Source organism: Oncorhynchus mykiss, chromosome 8 (genome assembly GCF_057628025.1).
Source record: "Oncorhynchus mykiss isolate SJ-2025 chromosome 8, ASM5762802v1, whole genome shotgun sequence".
In the NCBI taxonomy this organism is placed as follows: Eukaryota; Metazoa; Chordata; class Actinopteri; order Salmoniformes; family Salmonidae; genus Oncorhynchus; species Oncorhynchus mykiss.
Window position 1 is genome coordinate 36,436,694 of NC_143029.1, and position 20,989 is coordinate 36,457,682.

Sequence of the window (20,989 nt, forward strand, 5' to 3'; positions counted from 1 at the left end):
CCCAACGTTTGACTGGTACTATATATACTATATCCCTGGAAGGGCAATACAGGTTCTTTCAACAGTAGAAGTTAGTTTCAAAGTTGTCCTTTCATTCAAAGGGACATAAGTAAATAAAGAGGCTTAAGAGATAAAGAACTGTACATTTAAATGGTAGCTAATAGAGCATAATGGCCTCAGGCATGTTGCAATCACAATCTGACACAGTTGACATAGTCAGTCACCTGTGCATTCTTATGTGTTCAACCTGAATGTCAACAGCCACCAGTCATGTGGTATAGGCCTCAGTGATTCCTGGCAGAAGTTACTGAAAGGCTCAGATCTCTGGCTTTACTTAATAAGATTGAAAAGAGGGTTCTTTGCAGTTCGCACACCATATGAAGTCCCAGGTGCATGGTGGGACAACCCCTCAATATTATAAAAAATAATCTCCAGCACACTGGTAGGCCTATACTGTATGCTATACAGTGTAGGCTTCGTGGGCCTGTCTAACTTGTTTGTTTCTTTGCTCAAAATTATATTTATCTGGCTAATAATGGGGGCCTCGAAATGGTCCAGGTTGACCGAAATGCCAGAGACGATTTCTGGTCCCAGTCCTCCCCTGCCAGTGTATTTGAGGTTATTTTACTAGCACTGTTTTACTTGCCATGTTCTCTGTTGTGGGAATTCCCTCTCCTCTCCCAGCCAATAGAAATGGTTCCCTCTGCAGCTATTTGAGGGTGATGCTGAAGAGCCATACCAAGTGTGCTAGCCACTGCCTGACATAGGCCTGAGCTAGAGACAGGAAGGATGACGTGGTTGAGTGGTGGACACTGTACACGGACAGGGGCTCACATTCCCTGAGAGAGAGCTGTGGAGAGGATTAGGAGGGGTGGGGAGGAGAAGAGCGAAAGGAGGGAGAGTAGGAAAGCGAGGAAAGTGGGAGGATGATGCTGTCTCACACACGCACACCTGCATGCACAACCCCCCCCTCAAAGGCCTGAGGTGCCTCCAAAGTGGGTGGCCTGCACTTGTCTCCTCAGACACTGGGACAGCCCCTAACTGCATGCCAACACAGGCTGAGATCAATGTAAGGCCTGACACTGTCAACTAGCAGGGATGTCACACTTTACAGTAGCAGAGGTCTTGTTCAGCTTACTGAGTCCCACAGTTAGAATATGATCAATATATATTATATTTAGCCCAATTATCAGTCCGGTTAAGCACTGCCTATCTGGACTAATAATCAATCCCTCCACCTCACTGATAGTATGATAACAAGTCGAGTTGTAAACAGACTATAATGTGACCACTGTTGACGACTTTCAAAGTCCCTATCGTCAAACTATCTGGACATAAGAAGTATTTAATCCAGTCCTGTTATTAAAAGCCGGGGTTATATCAGATCAATGTGCTGCATTGTTTTGTGCTCATCCTCAGATTTATAACAACTCGATGTAAAGCCAACTCCGTGAACATCACTGTCTTTGCCCCAGTGATGCGCAAGCGTGCACGTTGCCAGCCGCGCCACATCAAAGCAAAACACCATTAGTGTCGTCACTGTTCACACTCAAGCCTGTATACGTCATTGATGGACCGCTTTTAACTTTTTCCCCCTTTTTCAATGTTATTTTCCGTGATGTTGCACATTTTGATCATAACTCTCACTGGCTGTCGCTTATTCCCATTTTAGCCTATTTATCATAGAAGTCTTTTGGAACTGCATGTGAATGCCATGAACAGCTGCAACGTTGCATAGTCATGTTACCGATTATAGCTCTCAATAAATAAACATACAAACACGTCGGCTTCATTAGCCTATAGGCCTTTAATAATATGTGTCACTGTTGCTGCACGTTTCACCTACAGCCCTTCACTGTCATTCAATCATCTCAAATGTTAAAGAGGGCGTTGCATTGACTATACTGCGACCACGTCTTACTGTTACACTGAAAACGAAATAATAACCCAGGCTACATTATTTATTTTAAATTCAATTTGTACTACCCCCCTAATATTTCCCGGCCGAATCCTCTTCCAACGTCCGACCGCGGGCCACTCTAGAAATACAGGTGCTCTAATTTCTGACGATCGCTCCAAGCCCCACTCCTCTCCTCTCCACAACACCCCGGATGTAAGCCTGCACACAGCGGTTGCTCCATACCGTATCGTACGGCGCAGCTCAGTAGCACCACCGAGAGACATTAACATGGCGCTGACAGCCACATAACGGTACCCACCATAATAATCCTAATAACTAGACCAAATACAGCGGCGGGACATGTGAGCGGGTCAACCTCAAGACAGCAGGTAGGTGCAGTTCTAGTATTCGAGAAGCGCTCTGCGATGTGCCATTTTGTGAAATATGTCATGCAGAAAACCGCTCTCTTTAATAGCGAAATAAGGGTTAGCTCCGTTCCTCCCAGTTAATAACCTAGGCTGATAGTTCTACAGTTAAACACCACGGGCATTGATAGCCGTTTGTTCTTCTCTACAAGCCAGTTGGGAATAGTCTACATATGTCGTTGGGAGCGAGCGTATGTTACTGTATCATGGCTACAGTCTGTGGGGTTGAATACGTGCTACAACCGCTGTCCTTGGTGTTGAAACGGGGTGCGCACCTCGCTGCGAAATGCTGTCTGCATTGTGTAGCCTAAATAGACGATGGTCAGTGGCTGCATTTGTGGTGAAGCGTTCAATCAATGGAGTCTTAACGAACGCGGATGTGTGTTTGTTGCCAGGGGGTCATATTCATAAGCAGTGTTTGACATGATCCTTGATGCCATTAAGGATGTCATTTCACCCGACGGACCGTGTAGGCTATGTATGATGATTGTGGTGACGGAGATGAGAGTACAGCAGGCTACAGTAGGCGGTTTGGTTGAACAGATGGTGAGTTCAATGTTTCTCCAGGATTAGAAGGTGATTGGAGGGAGAATTAAAAGTGGTATGCTGCTGGGGTCTAGCTCTTAGCCTAATCCTGCTATAAAGAACTGGATAGAAGGCTAATTTACATAGGAACCGAACGCAGCCTATTCCTCTTGAGTGTCATTGGCACATAGTAATGTTGCAAATCAATGACAGGTAGGCCTAAATAATAATAATAATAATAATGTAATTACATTGTAATAGTCCTTTTTATATATTTGACCAGTTTTAGTGTGTAGATATGTATGTGTTCATGCAGCTATTTTGGTGTGACTGTTTTAAACTGATGTCATGTGCCTCATCTTCAGGAGAAGGCCTTGATTCAATAACACTACTACTACAGTGGCACCATTCTCTCTTTCTGTACCCATCCCTGTCCCTGTCCAACTGTCCCCAACACTCAGACAAGGATCCCTATGGCAACCCGGGGCAGAGGCATCTGACCTCCTAGATTGTGCGGCTCTCTTTTATTTTTCAAGTGTTCTACTCCGCTAGCCAGCACCTCGCCTGAACAGGTGTGCGTTTCTTTCTCCTTCAGATTAGCTGGAGCAGAGACCCCAGGCTGGGCCACTCGCGCTATATATACAAAAATATGTTGACAACCCTTCAAGTTAGTGGATTCGGCTAGATATGCCACACCCGTTGCTGACAAGTGTGTAAAATCGAGCACACAGCCATGCAATCTCCGTAGACAAACATTGGCAGTAGATTGGCCTTACTGAGGGCCTCTCGAGTGGTGCAGTGGTCTAAAGCACTGCATCGCTACAGACCTGGGTTCGATCCCAGGCTGTGTCACAACCGGCCGTGACGGGGAGTCCCATAAGGCGGCGCAAAGTTGGGTTAGGTTAGGGGAGGGGAGGGCGCTGAAGCAACTCTTTGTGGTGGGCCAGGTGCCTGCAGGCTGACTTCGGTCATCAGTTGAAGTGTGTTTCCTCCGACACATTGGTGCAGCTGGCTTACAGGTTAAGCAGGCGGGTGTTAAGAAGCGCGGTTTGGCGGGTCATGTTTCGGAGAAAGCACGACTCGACCTTCACCTCTCCCGAGCCCGTTGGGGAGCTGCAGCGATGAGACAAGAGGGAGTGAAACACAAAAATAAATAAATAAAATAATTGCCTTACTAAAGCGCTCAGTGACTTTCAACGTGCCACTATCATAGGAGGCCACCTTTACAACAAGTCAGTTCATCACATTTCTGCCCTGCTAAAGCTGCTCGGTCAACAGTAAGCGCTGTTATTGGGAAGTGGAAATGTCTAGGAGCAACAACGGCTCAGCCGTGAAGTGGTAGGCCACATAAGCTCACAGAACAGGACCGTCGACTGCTGAAGCGCATAACGCGTAAAAATGGTCCTTCTTTGGTTGCAACTCTCACTACCGAGTTCCAAAGGGCCTCTGGAAGCAACGTCAGTACAAGAACTGTTCGCAGGGAGCTTCATGAAACGGGTTTCCATGGCCGAGCAACCGCTCACAAGCCTAAGATCACCATGCGCAATGCCAAGCGTCGGTTGGACTCTAGAGCAGTGGTAACACGTTCTCTGGAGTGATGAATCCCACTTCACCATCTTGCAGTCCGTTGGACAAATCTTGGTTTGTTGGATTCCAGGAGAACGCCACCTGCCCCAATTCATAGTGCCAACTATAAAGTTTGGTGGTGGAGGACTAATGGTCTGGGGCTGTTTTTCATGGTTCGGGCTAGGCCCCTTAGTTCCAGTAAAGGGAAATCTTAACGCTACAGTATACAATGATATTCTAGACGATTCTGTGCTTCCAACTTTGTGGCAACAGTTTGGGGAAGGCCCTTTCCTGTTTCAGCATGACAACGCCCACGTGCACAAAGCGAGGGCAGAAATGGTTTGTCGAGATCGGTGTAGAAGAACTTGACTGGCCTGCACAGAGCCCTGACTTCAACCCCATCGAACACTTTAGGGATGAATTGCAACGCCGACTGCGAGCCAGGCATAATTGTCCAACATCAGAGCCCACAGCAATGTTCCAACATCTAGTGGAAAGCCATCCCAGAAGAGCAGAGGCTGTTATAGCAGCAACTCCATATTAATGCCCATGATTTTGAAATGGGATGTTCGATAAGCACTTTTGGCCATGTAGTGTAAAATAACGTACACACAAACACATGCACAGTCGCTGGTTATCCGGTCGCTAATGTATTCAGCAGCGAGCACAACAGCTTTGCATAATGATCAAAGCTAGAGGGTGCTCTGCATGCAGTAGCCCTAATAATAACCTTTGAAGTTATCAGAACACTCATTCCACTAATATTAGACTCTAATACTACAATATAGTAGGCATAGGCCGATAGTATAGACCTGTTTATGTGTGTCTTGCAGTGGTAGTATAGGGCCTTGGAAAATGAATACACATGAATTGCTATATTTGGCCTGTGGCTATACTAGGCTATCATGGTGTATGCATGCCTTAAGGATGTGTCTCTGAAATATTCATGGACTTCACGTTGTGAAAGACCACTCATCCAGTTGCTTCTTTCACAATTACTTTGTATGTCTGTAGCATCTTTATCACTGTTGATACAGTAGGAGGGGAGATTACAGTGTTGTTTCATATGTAGTAATCGTGGGAATATTTTTTGAATGGTTCATTTTGTGTGTGTATGTGTGTGTGTGTGTGTGTGTGTGTGTGTGTGTGCGCGCGTGTATGTGTGCGTGTGTGTGTGTGTGTGTGTGTGTACGCCTCTGTAAGACTGGAAGTTTGAACCCAGTGTGTCTGGGAGACAGAGATCGATTCTGATGATGGAGGGAAAGATTGGAGGTGCATGTAAATGAACTAGACCCAGATAGAGGGGAGGAGGCAGAAAGGAGAGGGAGAGAGAGGAAGAAGAGAGGAGACAAGGGTAACACCGAGGAGTAGAGAGGAAGAGGACAGAAGGATGAGAAGAAGAGCAGAGAGGCCTGTCTGGTGAGAGAGGACAGAGTGAGTGCGACAGACACGTCTTCATAGGTCACAGATTTGCATATCTGTGTTTCACTGTGCTTGTGCTTTTTCAGCATGGCCCTCTATGTGTGTGTGTGTGTGTGTGTGTGTGTGTGTGTGTGTGTGTGTGTGTGCGTGTGTGTGTCATGACTCGGTATGTGTGTGTGTCATGACTCGGTGTGTGGGTATGGGTGCATGGCATGATTCGGTGTGTGGGTGTGTTCTGCATGACTCGGTGTGTGTGCCATGACTCGGTGTGTGTGTGTGTTCTGCATGACTCAGGGGGCTGTAGCAATGCAAATGTCACGTGGGGTTGGACCATGTCTGTCCCTCTACCCAGCCAGCCAGCCAGCCAGCCAGAGGAGAGCTCCACTCAACAGTAACCTAGTTATTCCCTCTCCCTCTAGACATCAATTTACCCCCCCCCCCCCCCCCCCCCCCCCCCCCCGGGTAAGATTATAATTGGGAGAGGGTAAACTGATCCTATATATGTGCAATCTACTTTGATTCAACACTACTGTATTTGTGGCAGAGAAGACTACTGTCTTTGTAGCTCCAATGATTCAGTCGGTGGGGGTTGTATTGGGATCAGAGTGCACTGATGAGGGGAAGTGTGTGTGTTTATGTCTTTGAGAGTAAGATAAAAGCTGGAGAGAAAAATAGCAAGTGTGTGTGTGTGTGTGTGTGAGTGTGTGCCAGTGGGCTGGGCGTTGGGGGCTTAGCATCAGAGGGCAGTGATGAGAGGGCTATTGGAGCCTGAATACCAAGGGAGGCCCTCAGGCTATGCTGCTGCTGCCCTGAACTGGCATTACTGCTCTGCCACTCACTCCCTGTCCTAGGGAATTACTGTTTCAGTGTGTGTGTGTGTGTGTGTGTGTGTGTGTATGTGTGTGTGTGTGACTGTGTGTGTGTGTGTGCATGCATGCTTGTGAGAGAGAGAGAGAGAGGGAGAGAGAGAGAGAGAGAGAGAAAGAGAGAGAGAGAGAGAAAGAGAGAGATAGAGTGTGTTTGCGTGTACATGTGTTTGTATGTGTGGTGTAGGCCTCACTCAAGTCTACCCAATCACTAAACCGTCTGGTAACGTGCGAGTGAGTAAGTGTGAGCGTAATTCCAGTGTAATCGCTATTAAAGCGATAGCCGTTTAGAAGGGGCAGGTTTAAAAAGACAATTGGTCTGGATGTTGTGTCTCGCCTCTGCAGTACTCCATAGCAGTTACATAGGAAATCCAGTGAAGCACAAAACTGACCGCTGCCTCGTGTTTTCATCAATCAAAACACCTTTGAAATCTAGAGTAAGAACACCTGCTGGGAAAGCCATTCAGGGATTTAAAAAACATCCAGGCCATTCACAAAGCGTAGGACTAGGGGTGCTGATCTAGGATCAGTTTAGTCTTTTAAATCATAATGAAAAAGAAGGGAGCTGAACCTAGATCAGCACTCAATACTTTGTAAATATGGTCTTGGTCTGTGTTCCATTAGTCTGAATGGGGCTCTAAAGTTTAGGCCCAAATCTAAAGGTAAAACAGAGATGAAACTGAAATGATGATCTTTTTCAGGGAAACAGTAATGGTGTGTAATGCAGGTTGTTTTACTATGCAACATTCAAGACCATGTTAACCTACTCAGCTAAAGCCTAGCCCCTAGACATTATCTCTGGGAGCTAACACAAGTCTCAGGCAAGGTTACTTATCACACAAGCCAGCAGGCCTTTTGGGGGCCCTATGTGAGATTTGGTTGGGGGGCCCCCCATCTCATGGAAAAACATTATTGAAAGTGGAGAGAAAATGTTTAGTTTTAAAGTTAATTTTCTGTAAGTCTGCAAATCTTGCTATGGGACATTTTGCAGTTTTAAGGGCCCAGTGCAGTCAAAAACGTGATTTTATTGTGTTTTATATATATTTACATACTATGACTTTGGAAAAATACTATGAAATTGTGAACATTATGATAATGTCCTTTTAGTGTAAGAGCTGTTTGAAAAGGCCGCCTGAAATTTCAGCCTGTTTTGGTGGGTTGGAGTTTTGACCTTCCATTGTGACATCACCATGCGGTAAATTTGTTAATAGACAAATAAGAAAGAAAGAGTTCCAAACCTCTCTGCCAATAACAGCCCATTTTCAGTAGTCCCCTCTCCATTCAGACCACTCCCAGACAGTCCTAGCAAAATGTTTGCTTAAGAAATTCCTCTTTGCTAAGAATCTATTTTTGACCATATGAATTGAAAAAAAATCACAGTACATTTTGCGATGGTGCGGAGAGAAAATGCTGCAATTTTCTAACACATTTCATGCAATTCTACTCTTTTTGCCATGGGGCAGAGAGAACATTTTTTTCTGTTTTAAAGCTAATTTCCTACAATTCTACACATTTTGTAATGACTTAGAATAGTTAGCTGACATGGCTAATTGAGTGACTATCAACATAAGAAGAAAAAACTGCTGATACACAAACAAATGTCGAAATTGCACCCGGTGTATTCTACTATTCTAACTCTCAATAGTAAGTTGAGGCCCCGACTGCGCCCCCCCCCCCCCCCCCCCAAAAAAAAATAGGCAACACTTTACTTGACACCCAGAGTCATAACCATGTCATAACAGCTGACGTAACTTGTCATAATCTGTCATAATATGGTCATAACACAGTCATAACACATATATTTACACCCGTTATGACATAAGAGTGTCAAAACCCACAAAACCTACCACACAAGGCAAAACATTCCATTATTACACCACAGCCTACTTGTCAACAGTATGTTTATGTTATATAGCATTTTCTGAAATTGACCATATTCAATTGTCATTGTAATTGCACACAAATTGATGTCAGACATGCACCTACCCCAGTGCTCTGTTGCTGATGACTGGGATGAATGCAGGAGCAGATTTCAGGAGCAGAACAAGACACCCTTTTTTGACTGATGACTGACATAAGGACATGTAGATGATAGGCCTGGCTTATTTGACTATGTTGTCATAATGCTTCTTCCCAGTGTAAGCACATGGGTCATGACATGATTATGACCATATTATTCCAGGTTATTCCAGGTTATGACCATTTATGCCAGCTGTTATGACACGGACATGTCATAACATGTTAGTGGTGTCAAGTAAAGCGTTAACAAAAGAGGTTAATATATACACCAAACATCGGGACCACCCCCCCATTCGAACACCGGATGCGAGCAAGGCCTTATCACCTAACATCAGTACCCAACCTCATTAATGCTCTTGTGGCTGAATGGAAGCAAGTCCCGGCATCAATATTCCAACATTTAGTGGAAAGCCTTCCCAGAAGAGTGGAGTCTGTTATTAGCAGCAAAGGGGGGACCAACTCCATATTAATGCCCATGATTTTGAGTTGAGATGTTTGACGAGCAGGTGTCCACATGCTTTTGGTCATGTTGTGTGTGTATATATGTTTAAACAGTACCAGTCAAACGTTTAGACACACATACTCATTCAAGGTTTTGTCTTTATTTGTACTATTTTCTACATTGTAGAATAATAGTGAAGACATCAAAACTATGAAATAACACATATGGAATCATGTAGTAACCAAAAAAGTGTTAAACAAATCAAAATATATTTCAGATTTTAGATTCTTCAAAGTAGCCACCCTTTGCCTTGATGACAGCTTTGCACACTCTTGACATTCTCTCAACCAGCTTCAATTAACAGGTGTGCCTTGTTAAAAGTCAATTTGTGGAATTTCTTTCCTTCTTAATGCGTTTGAGCCAATCAGTTGTGTTGTGACAAGGTACGGGTGGTATACAGAAGGTAGCCCTATTTGGTAAAAGACCAAGTCCATGTTAAAGCAAGAACAGCTCAAATAAGCTAAGAGAAACAGCAGTCCATCATTACTTTAAGACATGAAGGTCAGTCAATCCGGAACATTTCAAGAACTTTGAAAGTTTCTTCAAGTGTAGTCGCAAAACCCATCAAGCGCTATGATGAAACTGGCTAATCAGCCATTAACTGCACCTCAGATTGCAGCCCAAATAAATATTTCACAGAGTTCAAGCAACAGACACATCTCAACATCAACTATTCAGAGGGGACAGCATGAATCAGCCCTTCGTGGTCTAATTGCTGCAAGGAAACCACTACTGCGGACACCAATAATAAGAAGAGACTTACTTGGGCCAAGAAACACGAGCAATAGGCAGTAGACCGGTGGAAATCTGTCCTTTGGTCTGATGAGTCCAAATTTGCGATTTTTGGTTCCAACCGCCGTGTCTTTGTGAGATGCAGAGTAGGTGAATGGATGATCTCTGCATGTGTGGTTCCCCCTGTGAATCATGGAGGAGGAGGTGTGATGGTGTGGGTGTTCTTTGCTGGTGACATTGTCTGTGATCTATTTAGAATTCAAGGCACACCCAGTATGGCTACCACAGCTTTCTGTAGCGATACGGCATCTAGTTTGCGCTTAGTGGGACTATCATTTGTTTTTCAACAGGACAATGACCCAAAACAGACCTCCAGGCTGTGTAAGGGCTGTTTGACCAAGAAGGAGAGTGATGGAGTGCTGCATCAGATGACCTGGCTCTCAACCCAGTTGAGATGGTTTGGGATGAGTTGGACCGCAGAGATAAAAAAAGCAGCCAACAAATGTGGGAACTCCTTCAAGACTGTTGGAGAAGCATTCCAGGTGACTACCTCATGAAGCTGGTTGAGAGAATACCAAGAGTGTGTAAAGCTGTCATCAAGGCAAAGAATGGCTACTTTCAAGAATCTAAAATATATTTGGATTTGTTTAACACTTTTTTGGTTACTACATGATTCCATATGTGTTATTTCATATTATTGATGTCTTCACTATTATTCTACAATGCTTATGCCTGGAACCGGCCATGCACAAGCGTACAATAGATCCCTGAACCAACTTCGCTACACAGTCAAGGCACATCTTGACTACACTCTGGTCATAAAGGCCTTATTATACATATTATAATTTCCCATTTAAGTCTGTTCTTTAAACTAACTTCAAGCGTACTCCTCGCGTAGCAGTAGATTAGGGATCCTATAGGATCGTAGGCCGAGCCTTATGCACATCTAAATGCCAGGAGGTCTGCACAAGGCTATTGTAAGATATGCCTGGGCATTCTTACAGGAGTAATTAGAGGTTTCTATTGTTCACCTCTGGGAGACTTCTCTACCTTTCCTCTCCATACCTAATATACCCCAGGCAAGCAGATGGTACCATAGACGTCTTGACATGCTATATCTGCTGCCGCTAAACACCATCCTGGGTGAATAGCTGTGATATTTAGCGTTCCATGATGGCGACATTGCTTTGCCACAGAACACGTCTCTCTTATTCTCTCTCATTCTTTCTCTTGCTCTGTAACTGTCTCTTTCGCTCTCTCTCTCTCTCTTTCTCCATTGATTTTTAATGAATACATTAACACTGAGTGAATTATCACCTAGTCTAGTTTAATACAGTGCGATGTTGTTGTTTGATATGCACTGTGTTGTAGGCCCTACTTGCGGAATAGAAGTTCCTGATAAGGTTTTACAAGATGCACCAAGGTCGTGCATCACAAATGCAGGTTGTTGCGATGCACAGCACCGTTTTGCACCCTGTTTCCTGTCTAGGCCTACCCGTTTCACATTTGGTGTCCTGTCTGAACATAGCAGAGTAAGCTCTGTAACATCAGAACAATTCCAGTTCTAGTTTTATGACCCCCACATAGCTGTCTGTACAAGCTGAACCCTAATGAGCATTTACAACAACGTAAAACAAAAATGTCCTGCGATCCTGGAGATTTAAAGTGACTCGTTAATTAGAGAACAGAAGTATGGCATGGGGGACCTCTTGTATCGTTGCAATGCCATCACTGAGTCAGCTGAACTCAAAGCTAATACATTTGAACAAACGTTTTATATTCCATTTCACATTGTACTAGTTCCAAGAAATATCCCCAGATAATGGTGTATATTGGAGAAATGGAATAGATAGCCCAATCGGCCAATTAAGTAGGGGAAATGAGTTGGACTGAAAAGCAGCATGCAATTCTCTGGAGAGATGGAGGTTGACATCAGTGCCCTAGAACATTCAGTCATCCCCTTCTCTTCTTCTTCCTCCTCCTCCTCTCCTCCATCCTCCTCCATCCTCCTCCATCCTCTCCTCCTCTCTCCATACCATGATAGAGAACATTGTAGGAAAAGATGTCTACAACTCTCCGCTCAGTGTATAACGCAGCATGCACATAGTTGGCTTGTCTGGTCAATCAAGTCTTGTGTTGTATTTTACACTGATCTGAGATCCAATTTGAGGCCAGCGAAGTGAAATATTTGTTGTGTCCTTACAGCTCAGTTGTGTTTCTCTCTCCCTGTTCTTGACATGAAGAGATACTTGAAGAGACTGAAGATGCACAGTCTACTACCACTCCGTAATACTGTCACATCACCAATGCTTAATCTTTACAACATGGTCCAAATGAAGATGTGGGCTTTGCGACAAACCTACTACACACTGCTAAGCAGTGGGCACAGTCGTTAATTCAACATCTATTCCACGTTGGCTCAACATCGTTTCATTGAAATGACGTGGAAACAATGTTGATTCAACCAGCATGTGCCCAGTGGATACTGACCTTACATGACCCAGGCTGTGACAGTAGTATTCAAAGCCAACCATATCCCTTACCCTGACCTCACTGACAACCCCACAGCCCCTGTCACACTGCACTCATCCTCTTAGGAAACATCTGGTTGGTGCTAACGTTACAGAAACAGTAGGCTTCATGAAAAGCCACACATTTGTTCAAAATAACATCCCAAACATTGGCAGCATCTCATAACTATAGGCATACATGTCAGCGTCCCAAACATTGGCAGCATCTCAAAATGACAGGCTGGTTGGCTACGTGTCGGCCGCCATATGCAAGAGTCTAGAATTCCACTTATAAATGAGTCATTTGTTAGTTAAAAATAGATCTGGTCAGCGTGACACAAGACAGATAGCCTTCAGTATGCTAAGCTAATTATACTGAACGGAATGGGTGGCTTTCTGGTTTGATATAGTTAGTTATACAATGATACATACATTGATTCATGCATGCTACGATTAACATGTTTTTTTGTTATTTTCAACAGGGTCTTAATTCCGAGTCTGAATAGAATAGATAGTACTCTCTTCTATAATCATTATGCAATCACCAGCAAAACAGGGATGCTGTTCAAATGTCAGCTGACGTGCGATTATAAACAAAGACTGTTAACAAAGACCAGCACACAGAGATTAGAGAGGCTTTAGCAGACAGACCCTGATATCAGGAGACAGCATGACAATCCTAGAGATCCTTCCCACGTCAACCTTGACGAGCGTCTGCTGAGGATTTAGCAAACGTCCACCTGAGGATCGGCCTTATTGAGCCATTTATTTCCCGGGTTTGAAGGGTTCAAAATCAACTTGTCACTTACATCTTGCTGAATCGATTGCTTTCATTTGACTCCAGCAACAAGTTCATTCTCTTGCTTGGGCCTGATGTTTTTTCCCGGAACTGTTTGAAATGACCTGTCAAACACTCCTCGGTAATGGCTGAAATGGGCTCAATGGAATACAAGCTAGCTAGTAGCTTTGTCTGGGATTTAAACGCATCATCTCAACCCTTACAGTACCAGTCAAAAGTATGGACACACCTACTCATTACAGGGGTTTTCTTTATTTTAGCTTGCCTCGGCCTGCTAACTGCTAGCTGCTAGCTGCCGGCTCCGGCCTGCTAACTGCTAGCTGCCGGCTCCGGCCTGATAACTGCTAGCTTACCTGCCCGGTACATTACTGTCCTGGTTAGTGATTACTGTCTTATTTCACTGTAGAGCCTCTAGCCCTGCTCAATATGCCTTAACCAACCATGTTGTTCCACCTCCTACATATGCGATGACATCACCTGGTTTAAACATCTCTAGAGACTATATCTCTCTCTTCATTACTCAATGCCTAGGTTTACCTCCAATGTACTCACATCCTACCTTACCTTTGTCTGTACACTATGCCTTGAATCTATGCTATCGTGCCCAGAAACCTGCTCCTTTTACTCTCTGTTCCGAACGTGCTAGACGGCCAGTTCGTATAGTCTTTAGCCGTACCCTTATCCTACTTCTCCTCTGTTCCTCTGGTGATGTGGAGGTTAATCCAGGTCCTGCAGTGGCTAGCTCCACTCCCAACCCCCAGGTGCTCTCATTTGTTGACTTCTGTAAACGTAAAAGCCTTGGTTTCATGCATGTTAACATTAGAAGCCTACTCCCTAAGTTTGTTCTGCTCACTGCTTTAGCACACTCTGCCAACACAGATGTCTTAGCCGTGTCTGAATCCTGGCTTAGGAAAACCACCAAAAACCCTGAAATCTCCATTGCTAACTATAATGTTTTCCGCCAAGATAGAACTGCCAATGGGGGCGGTGTTGCAATCTACTGCAAAGATAGCCTGCAGAGTTCTGTCCTACTATCCAGGTCTGTGCCCAAACAATTTGAGCTTCTACTTCTAAAAATTCACCTTTCCAGAAACAAGTCTCTCACTGTTGCCGCTTGCCAAAGACCTCCCTCTGCCCCCGGCTGTGCCCTCGATACCATATGTGAATTGATTGCCCCCCATCTATCTTCTGAGCTCGTGCTACTAGGTGACCTAAACTGGGACATGCTTAACACCCCGGCCATCCTACAAACTAAGCTTGATGCCCCCAATCTCACACAAATTATCAATGAACCTATCAGGTACAACCCCAAATCAGTAAACATGGGCACCCTCATAGAGTTCTGGGACACTGTAAAGTCCAAGGAGAATAAGAGCACCTCCTCCCAGCTGCCCACTGCTCTGAGGCTAGGAAACACTGTCACCACCGATAAATCCACTGTAATTGAGAATTTCAATAAGCATTTCTCTACGGCTGGCCATGCTTTCCACATGGCTACCCCTGCCCCGGTCAACTGCCAGGCACCCCCCACAGCAACCCGCCAAAGCCCCCACCATTTCTCCTCCTACCCAAATCCAGATAGCTGATGTTCTGAAAGAGTTGCAAAATCTGGACCACTACAAATTAGCCGGGCTAGACAATCTGGACCCTCTCTTTCTAAAATTATCTGCCGAAATTGTTGCAACCCCTATTACTAGCCTGTTCAACCTCTCTTTCGTATCATCTGAGATTCCCAAAGATTGGAAAGCTTCCGCGGTCATCCCCCTCTTCAAAGGGGGTGACACTCTAGACCCAAACTGCTACAGACCTATATCTATCCTATCCTGTCTTTCTAAGGTCTTCGAAAACCAAGTTAACAAACAGATTACTGACCACTTCGAATCCCACCATAACTTCTCCGCTATGCAATCTGGTTTCAGAGCTGGTCATGGGTGCACCTCAGCCACGCTCAAGATTCTAAACGACACCATAACCACCATCGATAAGAGACATTACTGTGCAGCCGTATTCATTGACCTGGCCAAGGCTTTCGACTCTGTCAATCACAACATTCTTATTGGCAGACTCGACAGCCTTGGTTTCTCAAATGATTGCCTCGCCTGGTTTACCAACTATTTCTCTGATAGAGTTCATTGTGTCAAATCGGAGGGCCTGTTGTCCGGACCTCTGACAGTCTCTATGGGTGTGCCACAGGGTTCAATTCTCGGGCCGACTCTATTTTCTGTATACGTCAATGATGTTGCTATTGCTGCTGGTGATTCTCTGATCCACCTCTACGCAGACGACACCATTCTGTATACTTCTGGCCCCTCCTTGGACACTGTGTTAACTAACCTCCAGACGAGCTTTAATGCCATACAACTCTCCTTCCGTGGCCTCCAACTGCTCTTAAACGCAAGTAAAACTAAGAGCATGCTATTCAATCGATCACTGCCTGAACCTGCTCGCCCGTCCAGCATCACTACTCTGGACGGCTCTGAATTAGAGTACGTGGACAACTACAAATACCTGAGTGTCTGGTTAGACTGTAAACTCTCCTTCCAGACTCACATTAAGCATCTCAAATCCAAAATTAAATCTAGAATTGGCTTCCTATATCGGCTTCCTATATCGCAACAAAGCATCCTTCACTCATGCTGCCAAACATGAGTTCCCTCATAAAACTGACCATCCTACCGATCCTCAACTTCGGTGATGTCATCTATAAAATAGCCTCCAACACTCTACTCAACAAACTGGATGCAGTCTATCACAGTGCCATCCGTTTTGTCACCAAAGCCCCATACACGACCCACCATTGCGACCTGTACGCTGTCGTTGGTTGGCCCTCGCTTCATACTCGTCGCCAAACCCACTGGCTTCAAGTCTCTGCTAGGTAAAGCCCCACCTTATCTCAGCTCACTGATCACCATAGCAGCACCCACTCGTAGCACGCGCTCCAGCAGGTATATCTCACTGGTCACCCCCAAAGCCAATTCCTCCTTTGGTCGTCTTTCCTTTCAGTTCTCAGCTGCCCATGACTGGAACGAATTGCAAAAATCTCTGAAGCTGGAGACCCACATCTCCCTCACTAGCTTTAAGCACCAGCTGTCAGAGCAGTTTACAGATCACTGCACCTGTACATAGCCCATCTGTAAACAGCCCATCTATCTACCTACCTCATCCCCATACTGGTATCTATTTATTTATTTATTTATTTTGCTCCTTTGCACCCCAGTATCTCTACCTGCACATTCATCTTCTGCCGATCTACCATTCCAGTGTTAAATTGCTAGATTGTAATTACTGTTTTGTGTATTCCATGTGTAACTCTGTGTTGTTGTGTGTCGAATTGCTACGCTTTATCTTGGCCAGGTCGCAGTTGCAAATGAGATCTTGTCCTCAACTAGCCTACCTGGTTAAATAAAGGTGAAATAAATAAATAAATAAATGTAAAAGTTATACATTGTAGAATAATAGTGAACACATCGAAAGTATGAAATAACACAAATGGAATCATGTAAAACAAATCTAAATATATTTTATATTTGAGACTAGCCACTCTTTGCCTTGACGACAGCTTTGCACACTCTTGGAATTCTCTCAACCAGCTTCATGAGGTAGTCACCTGGAATGAATTTCAATTAACAGGTGTGCCTTGTTAAAATTTAATTTGTGGAATTTCTTTCCTTCTTAATGCGTTTGAGCCAATCAGTTGTGTTTGGACAAGGTAGATAGTCCTATTTGGTAAATGACCAAGTCCATATTATGGCAATAACAACTCAAATAAGCAAAGAGAAACAATCATTACTTTAAGTCATGTAGGTCAGGCAATCCTGGAAAATTTCAAGAACTTTCAAAGTTTCTTCAAATGCAGTCGCAATAACCATCAAGCGCTATGATGAAACTGGCTCTCATGAGGACTGACACAGGAAAGGAAGACCCAGAGTTACCTCTGCTGCAGAGCATGAGTCAATTAGAGCTAGATTGCAGCCCAAATAAATGCTTCACAGAGTTCAAGTAACAGACACATCTCAACATCAACTGTTCAGAGGAGACTGCATGAATCAGGACTTCATGGTCGAATTGCTGCAAAGAAACCACTACTAAAGGACACCAATAAGAATAAGAGAATTGCTTGAGCCAAGAAACATGAGCAATGGATATTAGACCTGTGGAACTCTGTCCTTTGGTCTGATGAATCCAAATGTGAGATTTTTGGTTATAGCCGCCGTGTCTCTGTGAGACGCAGAGTTGGCGAACGGATGATTTCTGTATGTGTGGTTCCCACTGTGAAGCATGGAGGAGGAGGTGTGATGGTTTGGGGGTGCGTTGCTGGTGACACTGTCAGTGATTTATTTAGAATTCAAGGCAGACTTAACCAGCATGGCTACCACAGCATGTCTATGTGAGACGCAGAGTAGGTGAATGGATGATCTCCGCATGTGTGGTTCCCGCCGTGAAGCATGGAGGAGGATTCTGCAGCGATACGCCATCCCATCTGTTTTGCGCTTAGTTGGACTATCATTGATTTTTCAACAGGACAATGACGCAACACACCTCCAGGCTGTGTATCTGCAATTTGACCAAGAGGGAGAGTGATAGAGTGCTGCATCAGATGACCTGGCCTCCATAATCACCCGGTTTTCAACCCAATTGAGATGGTTTGGGATGAGTTGGACCACAGAGTGAAGGAAAAGCAACCAATAAGTGCTCAGCATATGTGAGAACTCCTTCAAGACTGTTGGAAAAGCATTCCAGGTGAAACTGGTTGAGAGAATGCCAAAAATTTTCAAATCTGTCATCAATGCAAAGGGTAGCTACTTTGAAGAATCTAATATCTAAAATATTTGTTTAACCCTTTTTTGGTTACTACATGATTCCATATATGTTATTGCATAGTTGTGGTGTCTTTACTTTTATTCTACAATGTAGAAAATAGTCAAAATAAAGAAAAACCCTTGAATGAGTTGGTGTCCAAACTTTTAATTGGTACTGTACATTACAAGAAAAAAAAGAAAGCAAATTTTTTTTGGATGGGTGTTAATTGTTTTGTGGACAAAATGTATATTTTAATGCAGTTGAAATGTTTACTAATTAGATTAGCTGAAATGAAAGCAACTTCTGAAAATGGTTCTAGGTTTGAGGTCTGGTTTTGACTGATGTTGGGATCTATTGGTTCTAGGTAAGAGGTCTGGTGTTGGTGGTGTTGGGATCTCTTGGTTCTAGGTATGAGGTCTGGTGTTGGTGGTGTTGGCATCTCTTGGTTCTAGGTTTGGAGTCTGGTGTTGTCAGATCTCTTGGTTCTAGGTTTGGGGTTGTTGTTGGCTGGTGTTGGGATCCAAAGACAGCTCTATGGAGTGTCAGAGACGGCTCTATGGGGCGTCCAGCTTTGTTTCCCCCTAATAAATGGTATATGAATTACAATGCCCGGTTTTGCCAATGTAGCGTTGTCTGGCCTGCCAGTGGCGCAGACCGGGACAGAGGCTATGCCAGGTGTGCACTCTGAGGAGGGGGAGGGATGGGGGGATGTAATAATGTAATATTTAGTAGTTACAATCCTAAAATGCATTCTGATTTGGCACCTAGCCATGCAGTGTCATAAGGTACCGCCTTCATTACCTTGGTTAGAAAAGCTCATAGGATCCCACCCAGGGCGAGCTGAATAATTATAGCTGGCTAATCAGCATGGATATCCGAAAATGGCTGGGCACTGCCAAAAGCAAAAAAACGTCAGACCACCATGTTCGGTGCGATGCCGGCTCACCGAGTAGCCTGCTGTCTCGACCACCAAGGTTGAGGAGCCTAGCACCAAATGTAATACCCACCCATCCCCATACTGCCTGCTGATCAACAAGATTGAGAAGCACAAGGGCAATTTTACAACAAGCACCTGCACCTTCGTTACCCCAGTAACTTGCACCTGACGACCTGTTGGATCTAACCAAAACTGAACCAGTGGAAGCAGAGTTTATTGATTCTTGCTAAATTAAATCGCAACCACAGCCAGCAACAAAAAATGGACTCCACTCAGTGGTCTTCAAAGATACCTTTGTCAGCAATGCCAACTGTGCTGTTGGCACTGAAAAATGGATTTGGATGAACATTTGGGACATCTACAGCAATGAGCGAAAATTCCTTCTCCACGTATTCGGGGGAACACAGACGCAGCATGTTACATCAACAAAAAGCCCAGCTGGTCCAGCTGGCATTTGAGAGGGCCCTGACAAGTACATTTAGCCAGGAAGGAGAATGGAAAAATAAACTTCACATGAGGTTCAACACAGCATGGAGGAGGCTGCAACTCGTCTAAATGGTAAGCTACAACCTTTATGGACCTGGCCGCCGTGTCAAAATGTTTCATTCATTGGTTATCCTTCATGTAAGGCTACTGGTTCTTTGGCCAATTTCTTTATGTAATTGGCTGGTGTTGGGATCTCTTTGTTCTAGGTTTGGCGTCTGGTGTTGGGATCTCTTTGTTCTAGGTTTGGCGTCTGGTGTTGGGATCTCTTTGTTCTAGGTTTGGCGTCTGGTGTTGGGATCTCTTTGTTATATGTTTGGTGTCTGGTGTTGGGATCTCTTTGTTCTAGGTTTGGTGTCTGGTGTTGGGATCTCTTTGTTCTAGGTTTGGCGTCTGGTGTTGGGATCTCTTTGTTATAGGTTTGGTGTCTGGGGTTGGGATCTCTTTGTTCTAGGTTTGGTGTCTGGTGTTGGGATCTCCTGGTTATGAGAAAGGTTTGGGTCTCTCTCTATCTGGTCTCTCTGGTTTCAGATCATTGGCTACTTTTCTTGTGGGTCTACTGATATATATCCTAAGATTTGTAGACCGCTGGTTTATAGGGTCCTATTTAAGCTTAGTCGCTGGTGATGTTTGGGGACATCAGTGTTTAGTGCTAGCTGTGTCATCATAGCATTAGGTTAGCTGAAGGTTATCACTTCAAGTGTGTCGCTGCCAGTGTCAGTGGACCCAAGGCATAAAGATAGGATGACTTGCATTTGTTAGCATACCAATGACACTGTCTCTCATAACACTTAATTGAGACCAAGGAATTCTTCCCCTATAAACACTCCCTGCTCTCTCTTTCCTCTTTCTCCTCCCGCTGCTCGCTCTCTGCCCTCTTTCCTTTTGTCTCTCCTCTTCCCGTGCCCTCTCTCGCTGTCACTCGCTCTCCCTCTCTCTCCCCTCCCTCTCTGTGCTCTGAGGGTATGAGAGATGCTGCATCCTCTGCTTCAGCTACAGCATCCCACACATGGAGCTCTAGCTAGTCTAAATGTAGGGTGTTTTGTCCTCCTAACCATCACATACATGACCTTCTGTGTTTGTATGTGTGTGTGTGTGTGGAGGGGGGGGGGGGGGGATTCTTTAGACGGACAGGAGAGGAGAGGGTTAATTAGGTAATGATGGACATTTAAAATGCAGTCAATAGCTACTGAAGACACATGGGGAGGGAGCTGTACTGTAGCTAACATATTTATTTGTCTAGCACACACACAGATACATCCACCCTGGTACTCTAGAGATGCATGTACAAGCATAAAAGTCGATTTTGCAAAACAAGCACCACTACTGTGCATGCGTGCCAGTAAGTCAGTTTATTCTGAGCAGCTCAGAAACACACACACACACACACACACACACACACACACACACACACACACACACACACACACACACACACTGGCAGGCCTCTAATGACGTGGTGTATGGCTGAGAGTACAGATGCACTGACTGAATAGATTAAAG

The 20,989-nt window shown here is 44.6% G+C and overlaps 1 protein-coding gene across 2 annotated transcripts in view; it reads left to right on the top strand.

Moving 5' to 3' along the window:
• The first annotated feature begins 2,025 nt into the window (after positions 1-2,025).
• LOC110529869 (serine/threonine-protein kinase PAK 5) overlaps positions 2,026-20,989 on the top strand; it is a 113,353-nt gene continuing 94,389 nt past the window's right edge. The window contains exon 1 of one of the 2 annotated variants that reach the window (XM_021612500.3): positions 2,026-2,289. The gene's annotated coding sequence lies outside the window, so the exon portion shown is untranslated. The remainder of the gene's footprint in view (positions 2,290-20,989) is intronic. The other variant, XM_090243355.1, reaches the window with a different exon arrangement.